Below are 7,634 nucleotides of genomic sequence, written 5' to 3'. Positions count from 1 at the left end.
ATATATGCCACATCTTCTTTATCCATTCATCTGTTAATGGGTATCTAGGTATATATTAATATATATATATATAATACATATATTTATATATATATATATTATGCAGCCATCAAAAGAAATGAAATCTTGCCATTTGTAACGATGTGGATGGAACTAGAGGGTATTATGCTTAGTGAAGTAAGTCAGTCAGAGAAAGACAATTATCATATTATCTCCCTGATATGAGGAAGTTGAGAGGCAATGTGGGGGGTTTGTGGGGTAGGAAAAGAATAAAAGAAACAAGATGGAGTCGGGAGGGAGACAAACCATAAGAGACTCTTATTCTCACAAAACAAACTGAGGGTTGCCAGGGGAAGGGGAGTAGAGAGAAGGTGGTTGGGCTATGGACATTGGGGAGGGTATGTGCTATGGTGAGTGCTGTGAAGTGTGTAAACCTGGCAATTCACAGACCTGTACCCCTGGGGCTAATTATACATTATATGTTAATAAAAGATTAAAAAAAAAAAGAATCCTATAAACCTATGCTGTAGAGAAACCAAGGGTTATGGGGACTGAGGAATCACCTTGGTGATTTGAAGTCACTGATGAAGCCAGAAGGCCAGGCTTAAAGGGATTAAAGTGAGAAGGAGGTGAGGAATGAGAGACAGGGTGTACACACCTCTTTACAGGGAAGATTGAGCAGAGTGAGTACTTCAAGTAGAGAACATAGTTGAGGCAGCAGTGTACCAGATCAATGTGACAAGAATAGGACTGAAGGCAGAGAGATCATGATTTCCCTCTAGATAAAACTGGGCAAATACTGTCACAATTTAGTGGAGAGAAGGCATGTCTGGGTGGCTCAGTTGTTGAAGCGTCTGCCTTCAGCTCAGGTCATGATCCCAGGGTTGTGAGGTCAAGCCCCACATCTGGCTCCCTGCTCAATGGGGAGCCTGCTTCTCCCATTCCCCCTGCTTGTGTTCCCTCTCTGGCTGTCTCTCTCTTTGTGTCAAATAAATAAATAAAATCTTTAAAAAATTAAGTGTAGAGAAGAAAATATTTTACAAAGAAAAAGCAGATTCATGTTTTCTGTGTCTGTTGTGGGGTGGTGTGAATTTGGTAGATGCCAAACAATTTTCAAGAATGGTGGGTTTTTCTCTGCCAAAAGGAAATTTAAAAACCTTCAGGTTAAAAAGTCCACAGCTCTTTTTAGGACATCTATGAAGGTCAGTAAATAACTTACCTGCTTCAGTTTTTGTCTAAGTTAGGGTTAAAAGTATCTTCCAACAGATTCACATCAAAACCACATTAACAGAACACCTTACACCAGTTAGAATGGCCAAAACTAACAAGAGAGTAAACAATGTGTGTTGGAGAGGATGTAGAGAAAGGGGAATCCTTTTATCTTACACTGTTGGTAGGAATGCAGGTTGATACAGCCACTTTGGAAAACAGTGTGGAGATTCCTTAAGAAATTAAAAATAGAGCTTCCCTATGACCCTGCAATTGCACTACTGGGTATTTACCCCCAAAGATGCAGATGTAGTGAAAAGAAGGGCCGTCTGCACTCCAATGTTCATAGCAGCAATGGCCACGGTCGCCAAACTGTGGAAAGAACCAAGATGCCCTTCAATGGATGAATGGATAAGGAAGATGTGGTTCATGTATACTATGGAGTATTATGCCTCCCATAGAAAGGATGAATACCCAACTTTTGTATCAACATGGATGGGACTGGAAGAGATTATGCTAAGTGAAATAAATCAAGCAGAGAGAGTCAATTATCATATGGTTTCACTTATTTGTGGAGCATAAGGAATAAGGCAGAGGACATGGGGAGATGGAGAGGAGAAGTGAATTGGGGGAAATCTAAGGGGGAGACGAACCATGAGACACTGTGGACTCTGAGAAACAGAGTTTTGAAGGGGCGGGGGGGCGGGGAAGTTGGGTGAGCCTGGTGGTGGGTATTATGGAGGGCACATATTGCATAAACAATGAATTCTGGTACACTGAAAAGAAATTTTTTTAAAAAGTGCAACTTTTGTCTCCAAAAGTTGCATTTCATGCATGCATGATGTATACTTAAAATACATGGTGTTAGACTTTGGAGTTCATTATTTGTCCAGTGCTCCTTGGGGCACAGTTTAGGAACTACAGAGATAGTGCGAATTCATGTTTCTTCTGTCTGCTTTAGCCCATGTGACTTTGAAGGAGTTTGCTAATAAATCAATTACTAAATAAAGATATTAATAATTACTTCAAAAAAACAAGTGTCCTCCAACCTTCATGAGTGCAAGAAGCTTGGTCAAAATAAACAGTGGTAAAGTCCATCAAAGTCCATCAAAGACGAGTCTGTTAAAGTTGGGTTTATTGACTTGCTGAAACAAGTAAGACCAGACGCACCAGAGTAACTGGGGGAGTCTAACTAAAGAAAAGGGATCGGAAGAGACAGAGATCGCATAGGATTGGTTGGAATTAAGCAGGCTCTTGTCTAAGCTATGAAGCGAACTCTAAGGTATAGAATCCTTGACAACTGCAAAGCTAAAATAAATATGGAATGTTCTATCTGAAAACCCCTTATGTGAAGCTCTATACCTGGATTGGAAAAATGTCAAAATGATGCATGTGGCTCAGCTCAGCCAGGCAGGCAGGGGTGTTCCATTCTTACTGGTAGGATTTAAAACAACAAAGCTTCTGCAAGTTTGTTCTAGGCAGAAAGGTTTTTCATCTTAGGTCCTTTCATTAATCAAAAAACCCAGTTTTTATAGATTCACAATTAGTATCTATCTCATGTACTGAAATTCTTCTCAACTTTCATAGCATGAATGCTACCTCCCTGAGTTTCCCTTGAGTGGGTTCAGCTAGTGATAACGACATCGCAGGTGTCGTGTGTTTTGATCACGTACCAGACCCCACTGCTAACCGACTATTTGTGTCGTGTCATCCGATCCTCACAACAAGCCGTTTGAGCCTTTGAGCTAGTTACATAGAATGCTGAGGCTCAGAAAGCAGCATGCCTAAGGAATTTGCTGTTACTGTACTTACTTTCATTCTGCCTCATGTTAATAATAATAATTTAATAATAATAATAATAATATTATTATTATTTGTCGTTTTTGAGGCAGCAACACTATCTTTTCCTCTGGGACTACACGTGTCCTACGTGCTAAACTGCGTAAACGCGGTACTGAGTAACAGGCAAACTAGAACGTGCACGGTCATTGGCCTGTTTTGACTGGGTTTGCGGGAAGCACCAGTGCAACACGGGGGCCCACAGGCTGTGCGGGTTTGGGTGGATGGACTGAACGTCCATTTGGCTCCCGAGACCCTAGTCTATTACGTTCACGCCTGAGCGCCCCGCCGCTCGTCTCGCGGAGGCGGGACTTCCTATCTTCCTAAAGAAGCACTTCCGGCCAAAGCCGGAAGCTTCGCTGCGGACCGGCGCGTGCGAGGGTCGAGGTTCGGACCACCCCGGTAGCCGCGGGGCAGGTGAGCTTCGGAGGGACTGAGGGGCTGTGGGAGCCAAACGCGGGTGGCTGGTCTGTGGCCGGTGCGTCACCCGGTGGTGCTTCAGTTCTTCTGTCCTCTCCTAGAAACTTCTCGGGTTGTCGGAGTCGGGTGGTGCCTGCTCTCTGCCACCCCTGTCAGACCGAGACCCGGACGTGCGGGCCGGAAAGGAGTCGGGGCGGGTGGGGGCCCGGCGTCGGCCGCGGGCGACGGGGCGGGTGGGCCGCGCCGCCCAGCACTGTGTGGTGGCGCGTGACTTGGGAGGAGGGGAGATGGCTCCGGTGAGAGAAATGGCCCCGAACTTCCCGTCATTTAGCGTCTGTGACGGGGAGGTAACGTGAAGGAGGCGCCGAACTTAGAGCGTTTTGGAGAAGTTCCATTGCCGGCCGCTGGGGATGGGCCTGGGTGGTGGGTGTCCGCGGGAGGGCGTGACGTCCCTGTCTGCGGGGGCCGCGTCTGGTGGAGAGGTCGGGGCTCTCTGGCCCCGGGCTGCAGGACGGAGACAGCGGGGAAGCGGGGAAGCGGGGACGAAGGACCGGGAGGGCGACTTCGTGTGTGACAGCGGCCCAGCGGGTGCTGCCGTCTGAGATTCGTCCCAGCGTCCCCATCCCTTCACTTCTCACCTTTGTCTCCGCTGTCACACACAGCACGTCGCTGGGGACGTTAAAAACCCAGGTCGACAGACTCTGCCTTTTGACCGTCCGGTGTTTGTAACTCATTGTCGTAACTGAGGTGTGGTTCAGGCGCGGACCTCCGGAGTCGCCCGTCACCCTCGCGCCGCGCGTGTAATCCCGCGGCGAATCACGAGATTGTCAGATCCCGGGCCTCTCACTTCTCTGCGCCGGTTTGCAGCCCTGTCACCCGGGCTGCTGCCGGCCCCCTAACCCGTCCGCTGTTCTTCCAGCCTCTTTTCATCCCAGCATCTAAGGCGACCCTCCTAAAATATCAGACTGTTGCCCTGCTTTCCGAAGTCCGGCGAGGACTCCCGTTACACCCAGGGTTAAGAGCTGAAGCTACCGCTGCTCTTTGCCCCGCCCTCCGGCCTCTTCAGGCACAGCCCGGCCTCGGGGTGTTTGCAGTTGGGGCTCCTTTGCCTGAACTGCTCTCCCCCGCATCTGTGCACCCGGTTTAGTCCCCTAACTCCCTCATTTATGGGAATACCGCCATCGCAGCCGGTCTCCCCTACGCGGCTTTCCCGGACCTCCCCGTTGTGCTCGCCGTGGTTTAACACGCCGGGTGCGTTCTTCATTCGTCGGACCCGCGGGGCTTGCCCGCTGGGTTGGAAACTGCGCGAGGACATCTTTGTACGTTCTGTTTACCGCTGTATTCCTGGTGTCTAACGCAGTGTCTGCTCCCCGTGGATTTTCTATAATGTAACTGTGGAAGGAAGTACCATCTTACACTTGGTACTTCTGTGCTTTCTTTTCTTGCCCTTTTTTTTTTGGATTGAGGTTTGACCTTGTGTATTTTCTCTTTTCATTTTTTTCTTCTGTGTTTCCTTGGAAGATAATATTACTCTGGTACTCTATACTTACAGGGCTAACCTTTTAATTTTTAATTTAGCAATGCATACTTAATTGAATCTAATTCAATCTTAAGTAAATCTTAACCTCGCCGCACAGTATTGTTTTTACCTTTGTTTTACCTTTGTCTGATTTTAAACAACTTAACCTCGCCGCACAGTATTGTTTTTACCTTTGTTTTACCTTTGTCTGATTTTAAACAACTTCTTGGATCATCTCTATACTTATTTTTGTAAGATGTACATGTTCAACAATAAAACTAGAGTTGTTACTATTTTCTGGTGGTTTTGATTTTTTCTTTTTGACTTTTTTTTTTTTTTTTAAAGATATTTACTTGAGAGAGAACATGAGCAGGGGTAGGGGGCTTGTAAGGGGGAGGTCAGAGGGAGATGGAAAAGCACCCACTGAGCAGGGGCTCTCTCTTTCTGGGACTCTGAAATCATGACCTGAGTCCAAGGTAGGTGCTTAACCCAGTGAGCCATCCAGGTGCCTCTTCTGATTGATTTATTAAAGTCAGTTTATCATACACTTTTTTTTTTTTAAAGATTTTATTTATTTATTTGACAGAGAGAGATCACAAGTAGGCAGAGAGGCAGGCAGAGAGGAGGAAGCAGGCTCCCTGCTGAGCAGAGAGCCCGACGTGGGACTCGATCCCAGGACCCCGAGATCATGACCTGAGCCGAAGGCAGCGGCTTAACCCACTGAGCCACCCAGGCGCCCCAGTTTATCATACACTTAATAGAATATTTGTTGTATACTTACACGTCAGACTTTATTTTTTTAAAAGTGTATGATACTTTCCCTACTTTAGAATTTTGCTGGAAAATACAAGAGTCCACTAGAAAACAATATGGCAGACAATAAGAGTGAAATGAATATGACCAGAGAATGAAACTAAATATACACTGTATGTTAACTAACTTGAATTTAAATTTAAAAAAAAAAATGATGTTAACTAACTTGAATTTAAATTAAAAAAAAAAAATGACCCAGAGAGTAATTAGGGTCTGCCTGAAAGGAGAAACATTATAGTTTGCCAATTATTAGGAGTGCTGGGATGAATTTGTAGAAGAGTGGTTTGGGGAGATTTGCTGGTATTTAAAAGTGTATAAAGAAGGGGCACAAAGTTAGTGATTAATTTTATTCTTATTCATACAGTTTTGTTATAAAAATTGTGGTGTTTTTTTTTTAAGATTTTATTTATTTGACAGATCACAAGTAGGCAGAGAGGCAGGCAGAGGGGGAGGGAGAAGCAGGCTCCCTGCTGAGCAGAGAGCTCAATGCGGGGCTTGATTCCAGGACTTTAAGATCATAACCTGAGCCTAAGGCAGAAGCTTAACCCACTGAGCCACCCAGGCGCCCCAAAAATTGTGGGTTTGATGTAGATTTTGCACATTGGTGTTTTAGAGAGGAGTGCCTTTAGTCTCTTAGGAAATGCTTAAAGCTTTTTGGGGGACCTACTTAAAATTTCGTGAGATATGGTCACCTGGTTGGCTTAGTGGATTAAGCCACTGCCTTCAGCTCAGGTCATGATCTCAGGGTCCTGGGATCGAGCCCCGCATCAGGCTCTCTGCTCAGTGGGGAGCCTGCTTCCCCCTCTCTCTCTGCCTTCTTCTCTGCCTGCTTGTCATCTCTCTCTCTCTGTCAAATAAATAAATAAAATCTTTAAAAAAAAATTTCGTGAGGGGCGCCTGGGTGGCTCAGTGGGTTAAAGCCTCTGCCTTCAGCTCAGGTCATGGTCCCAGGGTTCTGGGATCGAGCCCCAAATCGGGCTCTCTGCTCAGCAGGGAGCCTGCTTCCCCTGCTCTCTCTGCCTGCTTCTCTGCCTCCTTGTGATCTCTGTCTGTCGAATAAATAAAATCTTAAAAAAAAAATTTTGTGAGATAATTCAGTATGCGAAGGCTAAGAATTTACTTGGGAGACAGGCTTTGACATTTAGCATAAAAGGACAGCAAGACATGGTAAGTGAAGTAAGCCAGTCACAGAGACAAATAGTGTTTGATTCCACTGACATGAGATACCTCGAGTAGTCAGGTTCATAAAAACATAAGGTAGGGGCTGGGGAGGAAGGGCTATGGGAGTTGTTTAATGGGTATAGAGCTTCAGTTTGGCTGGATGAAAAAGTTTTGATAATTGCTTGCCCAACAATGTGACTATATCTAATGCCACTGAACTGTATTCTTAAAAATGGTGAAGATGGGGACGCCTGGGTGGCTCAGTTGGTTGAGCGGCTGCCTTTGGCTCAGTTCATGATCCCAGCGTCCTGGGATCGAGTCCCACATCGGGCCCCTTGCTCAGCGGGGAGCCTGCTTCTCCCTCTGCCTCTGCTGCCACTTGGCCTGCCTGTGCTTGCTCTCTCTCTCTCTCTTTCTCTGGCAAATAAATAAATAAAATCTTAAAAAAAAAAAAATGGTGAAGATGGGGGGAGCCTCTATGGCAAAGTGGATTAGGGCCTCTGCCTTTGGCTCAGGTCATGATCTCGAGGTCCTGGGATTGAGCCCCACATTGGGCTCTCTGCTCAGCGGGGAGCCTACTTCCCTTCCTCTCTCTCTCTGCCTGCCTCTCTGCCTACTTGTGCTGTCAAATGAATAAAATCTTCAAAAAAAATGGTGAATATGATCAATTTTA

General features: G+C 46.0%; 1 protein-coding gene across 2 annotated transcripts in view; it reads left to right on the top strand.

The window, feature by feature from the left end:
- The first annotated feature begins 3,381 nt into the window (after positions 1–3,381).
- TBCE (tubulin folding cofactor E) overlaps positions 3,382–7,634 on the top strand; it is a 76,364-nt gene continuing 72,111 nt past the window's right edge. For both annotated transcript variants that reach the window (XM_059397280.1, XM_059397279.1), the window contains exon 1: positions 3,382–3,465. The gene's annotated coding sequence lies outside the window, so the exon portion shown is untranslated. The remainder of the gene's footprint in view (positions 3,466–7,634) is intronic.

The sequence above is a fragment of the Mustela nigripes genome, chromosome 4 (assembly GCF_022355385.1).
Source record: "Mustela nigripes isolate SB6536 chromosome 4, MUSNIG.SB6536, whole genome shotgun sequence".
NCBI classification, from domain to species: domain Eukaryota; kingdom Metazoa; phylum Chordata; class Mammalia; order Carnivora; family Mustelidae; genus Mustela; species Mustela nigripes.
The sequence above is the reverse complement of the archived record's forward strand: the minus strand, read 5'-3'. Positions and strand labels throughout refer to the sequence as shown.